Source organism: Carcharodon carcharias, chromosome 32 (assembly GCF_017639515.1).
Source record: "Carcharodon carcharias isolate sCarCar2 chromosome 32, sCarCar2.pri, whole genome shotgun sequence".
Lineage (NCBI taxonomy): Eukaryota > Metazoa > Chordata > Chondrichthyes > Lamniformes > Lamnidae > Carcharodon > Carcharodon carcharias.
The window spans coordinates 11,402,682-11,424,619 of NC_054498.1; positions in this window are offsets into that span (position 1 = coordinate 11,402,682).

Below are 21,938 nucleotides of genomic sequence, written 5' to 3' on the forward strand. Positions count from 1 at the left end.
TACAGAATGCAACAGTACAAATGTCCATCCTCTCCATAATCAACATTGTGTACCAACAATCTCTTTTTATACGTGCTCCAAGATGCTAAATCAATGAATGCCCTCCTCTTCTACATCCTTAACCTTAATAACACAATTAACTTACCATTAATAGAAGGCAGGGTGGGGGTCCGGGGTGGGCAAGAAGAGCACAAAAGGAGCATAGACTTTTCAACAAAGCTGCCATTTGTCCGAAATTCAAATACAATCAGGGGCACGCTTTAATGTATAGTAAAAATTTTCAGCCCTTTCCATTCTGTTCCACATTTCTAAATGTTCTCTGCAAAAAGCTAATTGCTGCCAATAAATTTATAATGAAGGTAATACTTACATTTACCTACACCTTTTCCAGCTGAAGTGCCTCAAACTGTTTCATATAGTCAATTATTTATGACTTCCAGTGACTGCTATTATGCCCACAATTGCCCTTTATGTTATAACTTTATAATAAGAATGTGCATTGGCCTTTTTCCTTCTCCCTGAGGAATTATGTTTTGAGTGCACTTAGTATAGGCTCCAAGAGTTTAAGCTCTGAAAAGCCTAGAAATCCTATTGCACAAAATTATCGAAATTTTGGTATACATTTTTCAGAGCTGTCACTGTTGCCTTTAAATATCACGGAGTGATTTAGAAACCAATACAGATCGCAGTAGCTATTTTAAAGAAAAATAAAGTTGTGCATTTATCCAGCACCTTTCTCGAATCGCTTAGAAATGCTTCAAAATACCTTGCACAATAACAGCCAGGAGCACAAACAAAGAGAGTTAACTGAACACGAGGCGAATTTTAATCGACATTTTTCAATTGTCTATTGGGCGTATATACCCTGTCCTCACCGACCTGGTCACATGATCTATAGTGATTCACACCCCTTTTGACTTCTGGGGCCTCGTTTTTTAAGTTTGTTTTTCTCCCCCTCCCCTCCTCACCATTCGCCAAATTTTTCCACCTTGAACAGGCTGGGTCTCTTTTCTCTTCAAAAGAGAAGATGCGTCGAGATTTTTAAGATTATGTAAAGTTTTGACAGGTTGACCAAGGCGGCTGGATTTTTAGGCTCTGCTGGGGCGAGGGTTGGAGGTGGGTGGCTGTTGGCCTGCTTGCAAGTTGCACATCCATCCTGCTAATCAGTTGGAGGAGACGATGGCGCAGTGATAATGCCACTGGACTAATAATCTAGAGGCCAGACAGAATAATGGTCTGGGGTCATGGATTCAAATCCCACCTTGGCACCTAGTGAAATTTGAATTCAATCAATAGTATAAAACTAGTCTCAGTAATGATGCCAGGAAGTCATCATCGATTGTTGTAAAAAACCCACCTGGTTCACTAATGTCCTTTAGGGAAGGAAATCTGCCATCCTTACCTGGTCTGGCCTACATGTGACTCCAGACCCACAGAAATGTGATTGACTTTTAACTGCCCTCTGAAATAGCCAAGCAGGCCACTCAGTTCAAGAGCAATTAGGGATGGGCAACAAGTGCTGGCCTTGCCAGTGACACCCACATCCATGAAAGAAAACCAAAAGCCTCCAGCTTTCTGCAGCTGGTGGGGGCCAGTTTAGCTGCCTGAATGTGGCCTCCCAGCGACAGACTGGGGGTGACACTCTCCAGGCAGGTATAGAGGCCCCCCACCCCCCCTTGCCTGTCTGGGTGCAGCTACAGCCTCAACTGACTCTGCAGAGGCTGCAAACCCCATTTTGCGCATTTAAATTTTGAAGAAGCCAGAGTGGGCACCTCTGTTTTGAAGTTCACTCTCCCTTGCTGACCTTTCATTGGAGCCCGCAGCTCCCTTTAATGTGGAATGCTCCTGACTGGCCCTCCATCTTTGAGACCCTGCCCACTGTCCTGCATTGGATGGCGAGTCCACCCTGTGGCCATTAACTGGCTGTCTGGGGAAAACCACAATGGGTGACTTTCCCACACATGGTGAGCCTCTGACCTTGACTTGAACCTGATGGTGCGAGTACAGAAGCCCACGCAGAAAATCCCACCCAGAGTTGCTTCCACTCGTGAGGAAGAACCTGGAGGCCATCAATATAAGATGGCTGCTAAGAAATGAAATTCCAAAGGAACCTCTTAATCCAGAGAGTGGTGGGAATGTGAAACTGGTCGCACAGGGAGTAGTTGAAGTGCATAGTATTGGCATATTAAGGGTAAGCTAGATAAGCATATGAGGGAGAAAGGAACAGAGGGTGATGTTTATAGAGCTAGATGAGGAAAGATGGGCAGAAGCTCAAGAGGAGCATAAGCGCTGGTATGGTCTGGTTGGGCCAAATGGCCTATTTATGTGCTGTATAATCTGTGTCATTCTATGACATATGGCTTAGGTAGCGACAAGTGTGACACAGAGGAATCGTACTTGACATACATAGTACTGGTCATGATAAGTCAGATGATATAGTGCTGAAACCCTCATCCAAGCCTATGTTACTTCTAGACTCAACCACTCCTCTGGCCTCAATTGATGCAAACCATTGTGCCCATTCTGCAAAGTGCAATCCCTTGGCTCAACTCAAAATCTCACAAGATGTCTTGCCTGGATTGTTCCTTTAAGAGCACAAGTGCTCCATGTGGAGAAATGGTCCAATGAGGCAACTACAAGTAATTGTAGCTGCATGTGAGCTCCTGAGGTCAGTCAGAGGTCAATTGTAACTTCTTGCAAGTTTCTAGTTCCTGGTCAAAGAAGCTCAGCAGAAAACAATTGGTTTTCATTTTGAAGATTACTTTGTAGCAGTAACCAAATGTAAAAATAATCTTAAAGTATCATGTATGAAGTGTGACTTCCATAAAAATCAATTTTATATATATATATATGTAGAAAGGGGGTAGTAACAGAGTTTATATATTTGATTTGTGGGTATTTCCTTATGCTAAACACGTGCATCACAATCATCGGGCACAAAGGAACCTTCAGAATATATCAGAACTAAATATATCCTGGCAAATCTCTGCAAGGTGAAGGAAGTGAACCTTCACCATGATAAAGTTGGCTTAATGAAATCTGGTCCTTATTGATTTCTCCTAACTAATGTATTTGATTTAGTTCATGAAAAAATAATGCTGCCCCAAAGCACAGCAACTGAAAAAAAAAGTAACTTGCTGTGTTTAGATTAGTGATTGGATTGGGGCAGATGCTCTCGCATAGCTGTCTGAAGTTAGGCAGGTTTCTTTTGAGAAAACAAAACTATTAAAATGTGAATTAAAAATATTAGGAACAAACAGCAGTTTTGTCAGGACTGGAGGTCAGTCAGAGAGCAATTGCAATATTTGCCAATGTCTTGCTCCAGGTCAGAGGAGCACAGCAGAAAACGATTGAAACTCTTTTGAAGGTCATGTTGCAACTGTAACAAAGTGCAAAAAAAAGCCTTGAAATATGATGGACAGAGTGTGACAAGTAGATTGTATATATAAATCAATCAGTGCAGAAATCTGGTATTATGTTTGATTTATGTGAGAGAAGAATGGGCCGATAGTTCATCTGTACCCTTCAATACAATGAAGTATTCCAACTAAAATATTAGCCTTTTCTCCCTTTTTCCTTAGCCATTTTCTGGTTATATTTTGAGTGTTGAATAGATCTATTGATTTCATTATGGTTAGGAGGGTTGAAGAATCCTAAGATTAAATTTCAGCACAATCCACTTTCTTCATCTTTCAAAGGTGAATACCACATCTGGGGGGAGAAAGGAGAGCAAGGAATGGGCGGTAGAGCAGAGCCAGAGCATTTGGGAGGAAAGTAGAGATTAGGGGAGCAGGCGGGCCAATTAACATGAAAGGCCTAAGAGCCTCAGCACTGTGGGGTGGTGGGGGGGGCAGGAAGAGCATGAACCCTGAAGTGTGCGCAAGTGCATGGGGAGCGTGGGCTGACAGCTCCCTGAAGGCACAGAGCTGCCCTCAGGGAGCTGAAGATTTTTAAAATGAAAAATGAAGATTTGAAAAATAAGGAAAACATGTCCCCACATGCGACCCTGTCACATGAACAGGGACATGTGAAAAATGAGTTTAAATTTATTTTTTTATTGCCTTCTTAGTCATTGTTGGAAACCTCATCCCACCCGTGGATGAGGTTTCGCAAAAAAAAAATGCCAAGGCCACCTGGCCTGTTCACCCGCCCGCCAACCATCAGCTTGGACAGGCAGCAAAAAATTAAATTCAATTAATTGACTAATAGGCTTAACAGCCCTCTTAATCGTCGGTGGGCACGCTGTCGACTATCATGTGTGCCCGCCGACCGAAATGTCGCTCGAGTGTGGGACGCTTGCCCACGTCATCACGCGCTATTTCACGCTCGGGCATGTTGGGCACTCGCCTTGCTCACCGAGCTGAAAATCCTGCCCATGGAGGGGGAGAGGTTGGGGTAGGGAGGACATCAAGGGAGTGTGGCGGAGCGGAGTGCGAGAGCACACACTGCACGTCATGTTATGACAAGGAGCTGCTGATAAGATGAGTAATCGGCCTCGTCAACATTATCCAATGGTGATAAAATAAATCATTTCCAATTTTGAACATTAAGTTAGGAGTTTATAAGCTCTTGGTACTAAGTCAATGTTTTACTCATAAATGAGTTCAGCAGCTTCTTTTCCTTGGGACTCTTATTTACTTAATGGTTTTAACAAGGCAACATTGTATAATAGCATAGGGTAAACAAAAGGTCAAATTCTTTAACTAGCCATCTAACCATCTCCGTCCTTCTGCTGCTCCCTAAACAGGTTCTCACCCTTAGTGAACTGATGGTGTTTGCTTTGAGGACACTCTAGCCTAGATTTTCCAAACAGGTTGACTCCATGTGGGTGACAAGAGTGATATATTTAATTAGCTGCAGGAACCTGCAGTTTCTTCCGTCCTTCGGAAAGAATTACATTTTCTGGCGACCTTCAGGCAGCCCCTCCTTGATTGTGAGATCAACAGAGCGAATGTTTATGATCCTCACTCCACCCTGATCTCCACACTGGGGTGCAGTTAATGAGGAGCTGGCATTAACTAATTTCCACTCAGGCACCAAGGCCATTTGAAGAACCCTTTCAAAGCAGCAAACTAGGGTCTGGGCTCTCTCTGTTAGATATTACCTCAGTGTTTACTGCACAGAAGCAAGGCCATTCAGCCCAACATATCCATTCTGGCGTTTATGCTCCACTTGAGCTTCTCTCCCCTTACTTCATCTAACCCCTTCAACTTATCCTTCTATCCCTGTCTTCCTGTTTAAATGAATATGTTATCTGCCTCAACAACCCCATCTCGTAGTGAATTCCACATTCTAAACCACTATCTGCATTCCTTATTGCAACGAACGGTGACTATTTTATATTTATGGACCCCTAGCAGAGAATTTTCTCCCCGTTGTAGGAGGGCTGAGCGGGAGTGGGCGCGGGCAGGTTGCGCGCCGCCAATTTACGCAGGTGCGCCAATTAGGGCCGGCCCAGCGTGACGTGCTCCCTGTGCGGGCGGGAGGGAGGAGGCTGAGTCAGGGCCTGCGCTCTTTCACGCGCATGTTCGCAAAACAGCACAGAAATCTCCCTGGGACATGGAGTTGCCTCAGAGAGATTAATTTCATTATGAAAAAATTTAAATAAAGAAAAAAAAATAATTAATCCAGGCATGTCCCCTCACGTGACAGTGTCGCATGAGCTGGGACATGTCAATGAATTTTAACAAAAAGTCATTAATTTGATTTATAAATCATTCATTAAGCCTCATCCCGCCCGTGGATGAGGTTTCACGATAAATGCGAAGGCCGCCTGGGCTCTTCACCTGCCCTTAAGGTTGGACGGGCAGCTCGGTTAATTATTTAAATTGGTATTTAAGTGGCCTTAACAGGTCTTTGACAGTTCAGTGGGGGCGCAGCCGACTCCGGTGTGCGCCCCCGAACTGAAAATCCGAATGACGCATGGTGACATCGGGACGCACGCCCGACATTTTACACATCAGTGAGTGGGACCTGCACCCTCCACACACCGACCCGAAGATTCTGGCCCTAGTTCTGGTCTGTCCCGCAAATGGAAGCATTTTTATTTCCCTCTACCCCTACCAAACTTTGTGTGCCTCAGCATCACATGGTTATCAATAAAACCACACAAACTGTCTTTTAAATCAAAACTCAATGACATTTTTGAAAGTGCGTAATCTGCACGGGTTTTGGAAACGTTTGCATGATAAATGAAGCCAGAGAATATTAGCTGCTGACACAAATTTAATATTCAATAACGTAATCCCATATGATGGAGCTCGTAGCTGCTTTATTTTTAAAAAGGCAATTAAGCTACTTCATCAGTCTGTGATTAGCAATGACCAGCATGTCTTCCGTGAATATAATTGTAAAGTTTCACTGTGTATGCTTTTGTATACATATGCAGACAAGACAGGAAGAGGCCATGGTTTTATTCTAGGTGACCAATGCCCGTTGCTCAGATTTCACATTTACATTAATGAGGATTTATATTTTACACTGCTCTGTGGAGTCCTGGTCTCCATATCACAAATTGGGTACAAGAGGCACTGGAGGTGGAGAAATTTTTTTTTTAACATGAATGGCAGCAAATTGGAGAGGTTTTAACTATCTACAAAGGCTGAACAGGCTGGGGCTCTTTTCTCTGGAAAAGAGAAGACTGAATGGCAACCTGATAGAGGTTGTTAAAATGTTGAAGGGTTCTGATAGGGTTGACAAAGGAAAGATTTTGGCCGGGATCTTCCTGTGCCATCAGTGGCGGGAATCGTTGTGAGGGGGATGGAAAGTTTGACAGACCAGCCAAAAGTCCATTAACTTCAGCTGCGAATTTCTGGTCCCGTTGTGACCATTATCATTTTTTCCTCATTCATGAGATGTGGGCTTTGCTGGCTCGGCCAGCATTTATTGCCCATCACTAATTGCCCTTGAGAAGGCGGTGGTGAGCTGCCTTCTTGAACCGTTAGAGTCCATGTGGTGTAGGTACACCCACTGTGCTGTTAGGGAGGGAGTTCCAGGATTTTGACCCAGTGACAGTGAAGGAGCGGTGATATATTTCCAAGTCAGGTGGTGAGTGGTTTGGAGGGGAACTTCCAGGTGGTGGTGTTCCCATGTATCTGCTGCCCTTGTCCTTCTAGATGGTAGTGGTCGTGTTTGGAGGGTGCTGTCTAAGGAGTCTTCATGAATTGCTTCAGTGCTTCTTGTAAATGGTACACACTGCTGACACGGTGCACTGTTGGTGGGATTGAATGTTTTATGTGGAGGGTGGGGTGCCAGTCAAGTGGGCTGGATGTTGTCAAGCTTCTTGAGTGTTGTTGGAGCTGCACTCATCCAGGCAAGTGAGGGCTATTCCATCACACTCCTGACTGGTGCCTTATAGACAGTGGATAGGATTTGGGGAATCAGTCATTGATTATCTTGCCACACAATTCCTAGTTTCTGACCTGCTCTTGTAGCCACAATATTTATATGGTTAGTCCAGTTCAGTTTTTGGTCAATGGTAACCCCCAGGATGTTGATAGTGGGGGATTCAGCAATGGTAATATCAAGGAGTGATTGTTAGATTCTCACTTGTTGGAGATGGTCATTGCCCAGCACTTGTGTGACATGAACGTTATCTGCCATTTACCAAGCCCAAGCCTGGATATTACCCAGCTCCTGCTGCAGGTGGGCATGGGCTGCTTCAGTATATGACCAGTTATGAATGGAAGCAAACACTTCCTTCATCTGCGAACATTCCTATTTCTGACTTTATTTTGGATGGAAGGCTCTGTTTGAATTGACTGCTGTTCAGTGATAGGACTTCTAAGGAATTTAATTGGCTGTAAAGTGATATCCTAAGTTTGTGGAAGGTAAGCATTTTTCTTAACTATGCACGACATTCAGCTCCTACGCAATTGGACCGGTCCGTGAATTTCCAGTTAAATTGTGAAACTTTGAGTGGCGTATCTTACGTTAGAATACTTTTACTTTTGCCGGCATTGTTTGAATAGTCTCGACGTAACAAAACTCTCTTAAAAACTTTTGGTGAGTGAGCAATCAGTGCAATATACAGCGGGATCTGTCATTGATTTGTGAAGTGCTTTTTATTGAAGGATAATCAGTCCAGGAGCATTGGATTTCAGCTGAAAGACCATCTATGATACTCCCAAGCTCCTGCTGTCTCTGACAGCCCCCCTGACAGTTAGTTAGTGACAGGCAGAAACGATTAGATTGCTTTGGGGAGGGTGGTGCTGCTGTGATACAATAGCCGAATGCATCAGCACAACACGATCAATCTCTGAAAAGTGATCTGCTGTTCAGTTTTCATCATAGCTGGTACCTATTCACAGTGTGCTTTTGGAAATCATTCATGATTCTAGGTTGGGAAATTAAATAGACTGACAGTACAGAAACAGGCCATTCAGCCCTACTGATCTATCCTTGAGTTTATGCTCCCAACTGGCCTCCTCCCATCATATTTCATCTCACCTATCAGCACAGGCTTCCCTTCTTTTGAAGAAGAGTCACACGGACTCGAAATGTTAACTCTGTTTCTCTCTCTACAGATGCTGTCTGATCTGCTGAGTTTTTCCAGCATTTTCTGTTTTTATTTCAGATTTTCAGCATCCGCAGTATTTTGCTTCCATTCTTTTCTCCCTTATGTACTTATCTAACCTCCCCTTAAATACATCGATGCTATAAGCCTCAACTACTCATTGCTGTAGCGAGTTCCACATTCTAACCATTCTCTGGCTAAACTTGTTCCTGTATTTTCCAGAATGCAAATGAGGGAGACAGAAGTGTGGTCAATTCTAAGTCATCCTTTCTTTCTGCACCTTCCCATGACAATGCTCCTTGAAAGGATTTTCCAATCCCATGAGGAACTATTAAGATCCAGCAACCAATCAGGATGTTCATTGGGCTTTGTACTTGTGGGTGAAATTCCGCTTTTGATAAAAAAAGGTAATTAATGGCCCTGCTAACCAGACTCCAGGCTCCCAATTTAGCTCATTTAGTAGCATTCTTGTCCCTAGGTTAGCAGATTATGGGTGCAGCCCGAAATCAAACCAGCCTGTTCACGATCTTGGTAGCATATTTGACCCTGAGATGAGTTTCCAACCTCATAACAGCACCGGAGTGCTGCTTTTGCCTCTCATCAAGTGCTTCAGTTGGAGTTTGGTGACTGAGGGAGTTCAGTGAGGAGGGAGGAGGTGCTCCTTTCTTTTTCTACCATTCCTCAGAAAGAAGAGCGGCGGCCTTGGTAAGTAGGAACTGGTGAGTAAATTAGAAAAGTGTAATTTTTTATACTCGGATTTAACTGAGAAGTGCCAGGAGTAAGGGAAGTTTAGGGCCAATATAATGAAGTAATATAAGTAATCCAAAGTAGAATAAAAAGTTAACGTAAGGGAAGTAGAGTTAAGACATGGCAGAGCAGCTCAGTCAAGTGGAACATGTGTCCTGTAATATGTGGGAATTCATGGACGCTACCGGTGTCCTAGACAACCACATGTGCAGGAAGCGCTGTCAGCTGCAGAAACTTGAGCTCCGGGTTTCAGAGCTCGAGCGGCGGCTGGAGTCTCTGTGGCACATCAACGAGGCTGAGAGCTACGTGGAAAGCACTTTCAGAGAGACGCTCACACCACAGCTTAAGAGCCTGGAGACAGAGAGGGAATGGGTGACCACCAGGCCATCCAAGAGAAGTTGGCAGGTAGTGCAGGAGTCCCTGCTCACAAATCAGTTCCTCAGAGGAGTGCAGTCAGAGCCAAGTTTGAGGCACCATGAGTGGCTTGGCTGTACAGGAGGGGAGGAAGAAGAAAAGAAGAGCTGTAATAATAGGGGATTCATTGGTTAGGGGAACAGACAGGTGTTTCTGTGGCTGTAGATGTGACTCCAGGATAGAATGTTGCCTCCCTGGTGCCAGAGTCAAGGATGTCACAGTGTGGCTGCAGGAATATTTCTGGGGGAGGGTGAATAGCCAGAGATCATGGTCCACATTGGTACCAATGACTTAGGTAGGGAGGGGGATGTAGTCCTGCAATCAGAATTTGGGGAGCCAGGTAGAAAATTAGCCAGCAGGGCCTCAAATGTTGTAATCTCTGGATTATTCACAGTGCCAATGAGTACAGATATAGGAAGATAAGGCAGATGAGTGCGTCACTGGAAAGATGGTGCATGAGGGGAGAGCTTTAGATTCCTGGGACACTAGGGTTGGTTCTGAGGGAGATGGCACCTATACAAGCTGGATGAACAGAGCTGGGACTGAGTTCCTTGTGGGACGTTTTGCTAGTGCTGTTGGGAGGTTTTAAACAAACTTGGCAGAGGAGTGAGAACTGAGAGAAAATATTAGAGAGGAATACTAGGGTGCACAAAATACTGGGAGGGACAGATAGCACTAGTATAGAGAATAATAATTGATAAAGTCAGGGCAAGGGAGAGAGTAATAAAATCTAAATCAGGGTTACTATGCATGGATATGAATGCACGGAGTATAGTAAATAAGACTGGGGAGTTACAGGCGCAGATTGCCATGTGGAAATATGATGTTGTGGCAATAACAGAGACCTGGCTCAAGGAAGGGCAGAACTGGGTGTTAAATATTCCTGGGTACAAGGTGTTCAAAAAAGATAGGAAAAGGAGGAGAGGTGGCTGTATTGGTTAAGAAGGGCATTGCAGTGCTGGAGAAAGAGAATGTCCCAGAGGGTTCAAGGACAGAATCAATTTAGCTAGAGCTAAGGGACAAAAAGGGAGCAATTACATTGCTCAGTCTGGTCTATAGACCACCAAATAGTGAGAATGACGTAGAAGAACAAATCTGCAGGGAAATTGCAATGAGATGCAGGCATTATCGAATAGTTATAATGGGGGACTTTAATTACCCAAATGTAGACTGGGACAGTGGTAGTGTAAAGGGCAGAGAGGGGCAAAAGTTCCTAGATTGTGCTCAGGAGAATTTTCTACAGCAGTATGTGTCCAATCCAAAAAGAAAAGATGCACTGTTGGACCTGGTTCTTGGATATGAGGTGGATCAAGTAGGTCAAGTGTCACTGGAGGAACATTTAGGAGATGTTAATCATTGTATTGTACATTTTAGGATGATGATAGAAAAGGATGATAGGCAATCCAGAGTAAGAATAATTAACTGGACAAGAGCTGACTTCGATGGGGCAAGAATAGAGCTGGGCCAGAGAGACTGGAACAAAAGGTTGGCAGGAAAAACTATAGCTGAACAATGGGCTACCTTCAAAAAAGAATTTTTTTCTTTTCAAAAAAGGGCACAGTCAAGGTATATTCCATCGAAAGTGAAAGGTAGGGCAAACAAACCCAGAGCTCCCTGGATGAAAAAGGAGATTGAAATTAAGATAAAGAAGAAAAAGTGCACTTATGACAGGTGTCAGGTAGAAGATATAACTGAGAACCAAGAGGAATACAGGAGGTTCAGAGGGGAGGTGAGAAAGCATATTAGAGAAACAAAGAGGGATTATGAGAAAAGACTGGCAGCCAACATAAAGGGGAATCCCAAAGTCTTCCATAGACCTATAAATAGTAAAAAACTGGTAAAAGGAGGAGTAGGGCCGATTAGGGACCTAAAAGAGAATTTACACATGGACGAAGGGGCCATGGTTAAGGTATTAAATGAACACCGTGCACCTGTCTTTACCAAGGAGGTAGATGCTACCCAAGCCATGGTGACAGATGAGGAAAGTCTGTCACTAGAAGGATTCAAAATAGACAAGGAGGAAGTGTTGAATTGACTGTCGGTACTTAAAGTTGCCAAGGCACTGGGACTGGATGAGTTGCATTCAAGGATATTGAAGAACTAGTAGTCACATGGGAAAATATGGGTTGATAAGGAAGAGCCAGCATGGATTTCTAACGGGAAAATTGTGTTTAACTAACTTGCAGAAAAGGTCGATGAGGGTAATGCAGTTGATGTGGTGTACATGGACTTTCAAAAGACATTTCACACAGTGCCACACAACAGGCTTGTGAGAAAAGTTATTGCTCATGGAATAAAATGGACAGTAGCAACATGAATACAAAATTGGCTGAAAAATAGGAAGCAAAGAGTAATGGTCAATGGATATTTTTTGGGTTGGAGGAAGGTTTGTAGTGGAGTTTGGTATTGAGACTCTTGCTTTTCCTGATATACATTAATGATCTAGATCTTGGTATGCAGGGAACAATTTCAAAGCTTGCGGATGATACGAAGCTTGGGAGTGTTGTGAACCATGAGGAGGACAGTGTGGAAATTCAAGAGGACATAGACAAGTTGGTGGAGTGGGCAGATAGGTGGTAGATTATGTTCAGTGTGGAGAAGTGTGAGGTGATGCATTTTGGTAGGAAGAACGTGAACAGACAATATAAAATAAAGGGTGAAATCTTGAAGGGGGTGCAGGAGCAGAAAGACCTGGGTGTATATGTGCATAGTTCATTGGAGGTTGCAGGACAGGTGGAGAGAGCAGTTAATAGAGTATATAGTATCCTGGGCTTAATTAATAGGGGCATAGAGTACAAGAGCAGAGGGGTTTTGCTGAATTTATATAGGGCACTCGTTAGACCTCAGCTGGAATATTGTGTACAGTTCTGGGCATCACATTATGGGCAGGATGTGAACACATTGGAGAGAGTGTAAGAGAGGTTTACAAGAATAGTTCCAGGGATGAGAAAATTCAGTTACAAAGATAGATTGGAGACGCTGGGACTGTTCTCCTTGGAGAGAAAAAGGCTAAGAGGAGCTTTGATAGAGATGCTCAAAATCATGAGGGGGCTGGACAGAGTAGATAGGAAGAAGCTGTCCCTGCTCGTAAAAGGATCAAGAACAAGAGGGCACAGATTTAAAGTGATTTGCAAAAGAAGCAAATGTAATGTGAGAAATTTTTTTTTCACACAGCAAGTCGTTCGGGTCTGGAATGCACTGCCTGGAAATGTAGTGGGGGCAGGTTCAATCAAGGCATTCAAGAGGGTATTAGATGATTATTTAAATAGAAACAATGGGCAGGGGTATGGGGAAAAGGTAGGGCAATGGCACTAGGTCATAACGCTTACTTGGAGAGCCGGTGCGGAGATGATGGGCCAAATGGCCTCCTTCTGTACCTTTAAAGTTCTGTGATTCTGTGATAATTATGCCATCATGAAGACTGCCCATTTCCACCATGACATCGCCCGTCTTTGCCCTGTCTCAGTTCATCTGCTGCAGAAAACCCTGGGCAGGATCGTCCCAGATTTGCACTAAGTGCGGTAGCGGGTGGGTAAAACAATATTTTACCTGCCGGCCGCGATGGTGGGTTTTCACGTCGTATCATTCCAAACCCACCACAATATTTATGCATTCCCGGGAAACATGCTGTTTTCATGGCGGGTAGGCTCTCGTTGTTCACCACGCTATCACCTCGCTGCTTCATCATGCCGTGCACTATGTTTAAAGTCCAGCTGCGCGCACACATCTCAGGGCTTCCAACCCATGACTGCTGCAGGGAAGATTTCCACGAGGGGCAAAAAGACTGCAGGCCCCAGGTTTAATGGCGCATTGCTGGAATGCTGTGGAGGCCGCTGCGCTGTCCTCTACTCCCGCTCTGGCCGCAGGATGGGCAGCGGCCAATCCAGCTTGGTAGGCGAAGGCAGTGGTGATCAGCGTCAAGGCTGCACAGAAGAGGCTGACCATCCAATGCAGAAAGAGGATGAATGATCTCATCCGTGCAGTCAGAGTAAGGCAACCATCTCATCACTCCGAACTCACACACTCAAGCCCATCACACATTCGCTGGCATCTCACTCACTGCTAGCTCAAGGGACATCACCACTCACTCCCTCACACTTGGCCTCATCTCCTCTGCCTCCTCAGCCCTCACCATCTTGAGGCCACTTGCACAGATCATGTGCCCCAACACACACCCTGGGTTACCCCACTTCCCCAGTACAGCCCTCGCCCTGCAGCCTCTTCCCTTGCCCAAGGCCACTTCTTGCTGAAGGCAAGACCTTGTCCTGCAGCTATTGAAAAGCCACCCACATATGGCTGGTCTGGTCGGTAGAGAGACCTGCCCGTGAGCCTCCCTAAAAGTGATGTGGTGCTGTGTGTGAAGCCTGGCGCTGATGACTGCAAGTGCTGCCTGAAGCAAGGTAGGCAAACAAACCTTGGAGTCCCGAGAGAAGTGCAGTCCACCAGGTGCACGTTGCTATGTGACACACGTTGGGTGTATTATCGCTGGCGTGGCTGAGTGATCCAGTGGAGGGGAGGGTCCTGGTGCAATGAGTCCGGTGAGCTGGCCTTATAGAGATATGCGGATGTATTACAATGAGGTTCCCGATATCTGATGGCGGGGAATGTGGGCCGCCATTGGCGGGTGGCATTGCCGATCACAAACTGGTTTCACAGCATCGTGAAACCGATTTTTGGCCTCTTTGCCACTCATGTCATTGAACACGCCCGACGCCAACAGGCATGGAAAATCCCGACCCCTCATTCATGCCTTCGTAACCTCTGGACTTGACTATTCCAACACACTCCTGGCGGGTTTCCCACATTCTACCCTCAGTAAACTTGAGGTCACCCAAAACTCTGCTGCCCTTGTCTTAACTCACACCGAGTCCCATTCCCCTATTGCGCCTGCGCTCGCTGACCTACATTGGCTCCCGGTCAAGCAACATTTTGATCTTTAAATTCTCATCCTTGTTTTCAAATCCCCTCATGGCTTTACCGCTTCCTGTCTATATAATCTTCTTCAGCCCCACAACACTCAGGGACTTCTGCCCTCCTCTAATTCTGATATCTTGTAAATCCCCAATTTTAATCATTCCTCCAGTTGTCTGAGTCCTAAGCTCTGGAATATACTCACTGCACCTCTCCACCTCTCTACTTCTTTTCCTCCTTTAAGACACTCCTTAAAACTTACCTCTTTGACCATACCTTTGGTCATCTGATCCAACATCTCCTTACGTGGCTCTGTGTCAAAGTTTATTTTGTAATGCTCCTGTGAAGCACCTTGGCCATTTTGTTATGTTAAAAGGCACTTTATAAATATAATTTGCTGTTGTACAAGCCTCACAATAGTTAGGATGGCAGTCCAGTTTAGTTCTGAGCGACTGCTGCATTATGTACCTGCAGGGGGTGTTCGGAAGAATCTAGTTATGATGTTGCAGCCATCATGAGTGCGAGGTAGGCTTGGGAGACAAGTTGCTCTTTCCCTGCCCATCATATGCATATACTCATATCATCAAAGGTGCTAAGGCACTAAAGCATGATCCAGTCTGTCGGGCAAAACGATTGTTAAAAGGATCCATTATACCACTCACTTTGCCTTACAAGCACAACAGCGACTGCCCATCAATGGCTTTGTGAGGACGTGAAGGGCGCTACATAAATGCGGTTTTGTTCTTCCTTACTCGATAACAGGTTGCAGGCCTCCTGGCTCATTCAACAAGCTGCTTCACGAAATGCAGAGAGCACTAAACGTGGGTGCCCAGCCCATCATTTTTAAATTAAAATTAATTAAATTAAAATTCAAAATTAGATTGGAATGAGTTGGCGGAAATTCATGGGCTGATTCAGCGCTCCCAACTTGGAGCACCATCATGGAATGTGTCCCTTAAAGTCCAAAATGGCTTTGGCTCCCTACTGACTGCTCTGGATGTCTGTGTGAATGATATTGTAAGTAAGGATAGAGGTTCTAGCAATTGTAATAATCCTTCCTCAGAATGTCTCTTCGACCATTCAGTTTCATTGACTTCTGACCCGTGCCAAAGTAGTAGACACAAGAGTTTCACACGAACGTGTCAAGACATTTGGTACAAACATCGATTTCAAAGCATTCACTGTTGTTGTTAATGCAAATTCATTCATTAATTAAGGGCTGTGTTGTTTCTAAAGTCATTTTCCCATCTCTTTTATACTGAGGTCTGGCATTTATTAAACAGAGTATCATTTGATCAATTAAGGTCAGATCTGGCAAATGAAACAACACGAGAACCTTTCAGCAGGGTGTCTGATGCATGTTGCAGTTGCTTTGAGAAGAAGCAGCCAAACATACAGACCAAAGAACTAATTTGCCTCTCTCCTCCTGATGTGGGCAGGCACAGTCTCCCTGACACTCCGTGGTTGTCGAGGTTGTGCATTCAGGCCACACACTGGGATTTGAGTGCACTACCTGGGCTGATGCTCCAATGCATTACTGAGGGACTATGTGCTCAGATGGGTTGTCAAGTCTCCCTGTGATTCCAGTGGATATTAGGGATCTCTTGGCCCTGTTCTTGGCCAATATTTCCCCCCTTATCCAATACCGTCAAAATTGTCCTTTATCTCATTGCTATATGGAGAATGTTACTGACAGTGAGTGCCAGCTCAATTTGGCACTGCTTTCCTTCTTGGTGTCCTGGCCAAGATTTACTCCTCAACCCCAGAAGGTTCTGGGTTCAAGTCCCACTCCAGACACTAGGGCCTAGAAGCTAACGCTCGTCGGGCGAGCGTCCCGACGCCATCGCGCGCTTGCGGGATATTTCGGCCGGTAGGCGCGCGCCGGAGTCAGCAGCGAGTCCGCCGACAAGTCAAAGGCCGATTCAGGCCATTAAAAAGGTAACGGAATGAAGTTTTTCACTGCCCGTCCAACCTTACAGCGAAAAGGCCAAGCAGCCTTTGCACTTTTCAGGAAACCTCATCCACGGGCGGGATGAGGTTTCCAACAGCAATCAAAAATTAAAACCTTTCATTAAAAACATGTCCCGGCTCATGTGACAGAAATGTTTACAACATTTTGAAAATCTTTATTTTAATGTTTTAAACTCTTCATCTCCCTGAGGCAGCTCTGTGCCTCTGGGAGCTGCTCCAGTGAGCACCCCGCATGCATGTGGGAACTTGCGCTCTCGTCCTCCCCCACTACCCCCCCCACTTCCCCCACACAGGCAGCGTTACTGCGCGTGACTCACGCTGGGCAGGCCTTAATTGGCCTGCCAGCATGAAATCGCGGACCAGCCCCGATCGCGGGCACTGACCCTCCCCACCTGCCTGCCCACTGAGGGAAAAGGCCTTCCCTAGAGCGCAAAAGCAAGGCTGATGCTCCAGTGCAGTACTGAAGGAGCGCTGCACTGTCAGGGGTGTCGTCTTTTAGACTAGATGCTAAACCAAGATCCCCCCTGCTGTCTCAGGTGGCCGTTAAAGACTCCATGACGTTATTCCGAAGGAGGGCAGGCGAGTTCTCCCTGGTGTATTTATCCGTCAATTCACATTTCGAACACAGATGCAAAAGCAAAATACTGTGAATGCTGGAGATCGGAAATAAAAACAGAAAGTGCTGGAAAAGCTCAGCAGGACTTTACAGCTTTTCTGGAGAGAAATAGAGCTAATGTTGCGAATCCAATATGACTCTTTTTCGGGTTCTGAATTAGACTCAAAACGTTGGCTCTGTTTCTCTCTCCACAGATGCTGCTGAACCTGCTGAGTCCTTCCAGCATTTTCTGTTTTTATTGCGAAAGAAACCCAGATGATCTGGTCATTATCACACTGCATTGTCATTACAACAGTGACTACACTTCAAAAGCACTTTATCGGCTATGAAGCAACTTGAGACGTCCTATGGTCATGAAAAGTGCCATATAAATTTGAGTCTTTTATTTCTTTTAAACCAACGTTACTAGACATGGTACAGGTGCATTTAAAGGGAAGCTAGAGAAGCACATGAAGGGCGCTGTATAAATGTAAGTCCTTTCCCTTCCCACCTTTCACTTTGTGAGATTTTTGACAAAAGCACAAGTTGTACAAAATCCAGGTAAAGAAGGGCGGCTGATTCATGTGCTAACCTGCTGGAGGGTTTTGAGCACAGGTCAGTGCTCTGTGCAGCTGTAAGGCGAATACCCCTCAGCTTGCACCCAGTTTGCCAAGTGAGCAGGACAAGTTGGCAAGTAACATTTGAATTGGCCTCAAAAGGGGGCAGCAATGCCACTAACACTGCCAGCGAAATAAAAACAATGCCTCTTCGTTGAATTCTGGTGCAGTTCTCAGAGGAAGAGGAAGCCTCCTTGTTTGGGCTGGGACATGCCAGCAAAGCTGGGGCCAAGCTCAATTCTGATTTTGCAGCTCAAGTGGCTCCAGAAAGTGCAGAAGGTACAAAATTAGTTCTTACCTGCCTAACTCTGGATCTCCAGAGCCCAACACTAACACTGATGTCAAGTGCTGTGCTTGCGGAATGTGCTTCGCTAATTAAATCAGCCATGTTAACTTGTTCAAAGGCCAACACTGTTCAGTGTTGTTGTTCATTTTTAATTGGATCAATATGCCATCTGCAGCTGTTATGTAGCAGCCTACTCAGATTGGGTTCAGCCATGAGTCAGTGGGTAGAACACTCATCTCTGAATCAGAAGGTTGGGTGTTCAAATCGTACTCTGGAGACTTGGGTATAAAACCGAGGCTGACACTCCAGTGCAGTAGTGAGGGAATGCTGCACGTTTAGGGGTGATGTCTTTTGGGTAAGTGCTTTGGGGTGTCTTGAGGCCATGAAAGATGCTATATAAATGCAAGTCTTTCTTTTTTGACTGTTATGTCAATGTTATGTTATGTGGGTTCAGAAGCCCAATAATCAAGGCTAACTCTCCAGTATACACATGTATAGTAATAGGGGAGATGATGCCGTAGTGCTACTGTCACTTGGACTAGTGATGTTCTGAGGATACAAGTTCAGTTTCCACCATGGCTTCTGGTGGAATTTAAATTCAATTAATAAATCTGGAATTATAAAGTTAGTCTCAATGATGGTGATGACAAAACTGTCATTGACTGTCGTGAAGATAAATCTGGATCACTAACGCCTCTTTAGGGAGGGAAATCTGCCAACCTTACCTGGTCTGGCCTACATGTGACTCCAGACCCACAGCAATATGGTTGACTCTTAACTGCCCTCTGAAATGACCTAGCAAGCCACTCAGTTCAAGGGCAGTTAGGGATGGGCAACAAATGCTGGCCTACCCAGTAATGCCCACACCCCAAGAAAGAGTAAAAAAACTGGAATGCTGCTTTGTCAGCGGTGCCAACCTACCTGCCTAGTCAGTGAATATTAAAGGTCTAATGACACCACTTGAAAAATCGCATATTTACCTCATGCTGCAGGCTATTGTTCCCAATGGGGAGTGACACTTCGAGTGATCATCCATCTGAACAAGTGTAAGATCCCATCAAAAAAAAAAGACAGCACCACCAACAATGCAGCACTCCTCTGGCACAGCATTGCACTGGCAGTGTAGATTTTGAGCTCAAGTCCTAGGCTGGAATTTTCCAGCCCTGCTGGCGTCAGGTGATATGGGCGGGGGGTGGGGGTGACAACGTGGCGGTTTGACGCTGCCGTGAAACCAGTTTGCGAATGTCCACTCTGTCAATTATTTGAATACAGTTGCATTTAATCGTATGCCCTGTTCGCAGGAATCATATCCACCCCCCCCCACGTCAAATTTACCGCCCACGCTGGCGCGGCTTCAGAGCAGCGCCTGCTTCACGACTGCTGTTAAAAAGCGTGCACCTGGCGAGCTGAACTCCGAGGGGAACTCGGGGGGTGAGCACGCACAACCTTGTGCAGCGCTCGTGAGCATCGCCCGGAGGACATCGAGGGGGCCGCGCATTGGCGGGGGGTCACAGGCAAGTCGTTTCTCCCAGCAGGCTTTCAGTGTGGTGCCGGGGCAAGGGCTCCAGCGAGGGCCAGGCCGGGATTGGGGGAGGTGGGAGGCGAGGCAGCACAGACTGAAGGAAGTACTCGAGCACATGGCGGGTGGGGGAGGGGGAGGTTGGGATAAGGGGCTTTGGAGGTGGGGTGGTGGTGGGGGGGGTGGGTGGGGGGGACCGTTCAGCTGCAGCTCCATTGACAGGCTTGGAGTCGGGGCCCTGAAGCTTTTCTGCCCACTCAAGCAACGCAGAAGCATGAAAGTGCCACCAAATAATCCAGAACTTTTCACCCCTCGGGCACAGACTGTAAATTAATGTTCGCTTTAATGGGCAGCTCGGCAAAGGGAGGAGCAACTCCCTCAAGTTGAAGGGGCGACAGGACCTGCTGCGCACACAGCTGCAGATTCACAGAGAGCCGTCACTCATGGGTACCTTGCTAGACCCAGGGTCTATGGACGGTTTCTGTCATTCCTGCAGGTGACTGAGAACCAGTGTCGCTGAAGACTGCGCATATTGAGGGACCTGGTCGGTCGCATATGCTGCCTGCTGCAGGATTTGGCGTCACAAGGACATGAAGGGCATCCACTGCCAGTGGCCATGAAAGTGACCGCGATTGTTCAATAGTTACGCCAGTGGCTCCCTCCAGGGCTCCACAGGTGACCTGTGCAGGATCTCACAAGCCTCCGTGCGCAAGTGCATCCAGGAGGTCACAGATGACATCTTCGTGAATGCACAGCACTTTATGCATTTCACCCAGGATCAGGAAAGCCAGAGCGCTGGGATTTGCACAGATCTGGGGGTTTCCACAGGTGCGAGGTCCCGTTGACTGCTTTCAGGTGGCGCTTAGATCTCCATGGAGTCAACTAAGGTCTTCCACTCACTGAATGTTCAGCTGGCGTGTGAATACTACAAATGCATCCTACAGGGTCTGCGCACGATTCCCAGGGAGCGTCCATGACTCCTACATCCTTAGCAGGTCTCAGATCCTTGACATCTTCCATGGCTCACAGAGGCTGCAGGGTTGGCTCCTTGGGGACAAGGGCCACCCACAGAGGACGTGGCTGATGATACCCAGCGGTGCCTTCAGACTGCAGCAGAGCGACAGGATAATGAGGCTCAGGCTGCGACTCGGACTTTGGTGGAGCAAACGATGGGCATTTTGAAAATGAGGCTCCGGTGCCTTGACATGTTCAGTGGAGCGCTGCAATACAGTCCCCAGAGGGTGTCGAGCATCACCATCGCTTCATGCACAGTCCACTACATTGGCACTGACTACTGCTGTCACGGCCTCCCATACTGGAATGGTGGCTTTGGTTGCTGGTCTTTGCCCAGAGCGCAGGCAGGGGACTTAACAGCAGGCCTCCACTGTGTCCAGTAGGCGCCCAATGGGGGTGTCGCTAAATCTGGGGGGAGGATGTTTCCTCCATTTGGAGGCTGTGGCTTTACAGCAGCTTCCGATCCCTTAGAGAGAGCCAGCTCTGTGCAGGGGCGGCCTTTAAATATAGCGCCTGGATTGCTGAAGGCCTGAGGTGATGGTGGGGCGGGCAAATCAGAGGCTGCCCCACAGGTGACCCGTCGTGTTTCCCGGGAATGCATTACTAATGAGGCGGGATGCACTGGAAATGGGGCAATATGGCACGAAAACCCGCCATTGTGGGTAAAACCTCCTTTTTCCTGCCCGCTACCACACTTTGTGCAAATCTGGGATGATTCTGTCCCTCGTACGTGAACTGAACGTATAACTTGTTGACACAATGATCTGAGTCTGATGAGATTGGTCTTTTACTTATGTACAGTCGACCGATGGATAGTCACGGGCAGCACACCCATGAACTTTTTGCCAAGGGTAGCCTGCAGGCAAGATCTCTTCTCATTATTCAAAGTCAGGAAACATACCCAACAATTCCAACTTCACTCAGAAGAGTAGGACAAGGAATCAAGTGTTCAAACTGGTGGATGGCAAAGTTAAGACGGAGCGAACTTCACAACGAATGGAAGACGGACTTCAGATGTGGGGGAGTCGTACAGGCATACAAATATATGAATTAGGAGCAGGAGTAGGCCACTCAGCCCTTCAGCCTTCACCACCATTCAATAAGATCATGGCTGGTCTGATTGTAACCTCCACTCCACATTCCTGCCTACCCCCTATAACCTTTCACCTCCTTATTAATTAAGAATCTATCTAGCTCTGCCTCAAAGACTTGGCTTCCAGCACCTTTTGAGGAAGAGAGTTCCAAAGATTCATGACCCTCTGTGAGAAAATATTTCTCCTAATCTCTGACTTAAATAAGCGACTCTTTATTTTTAAAGCATGACTCCTAGTTCTAGATTCTCCCTCAAG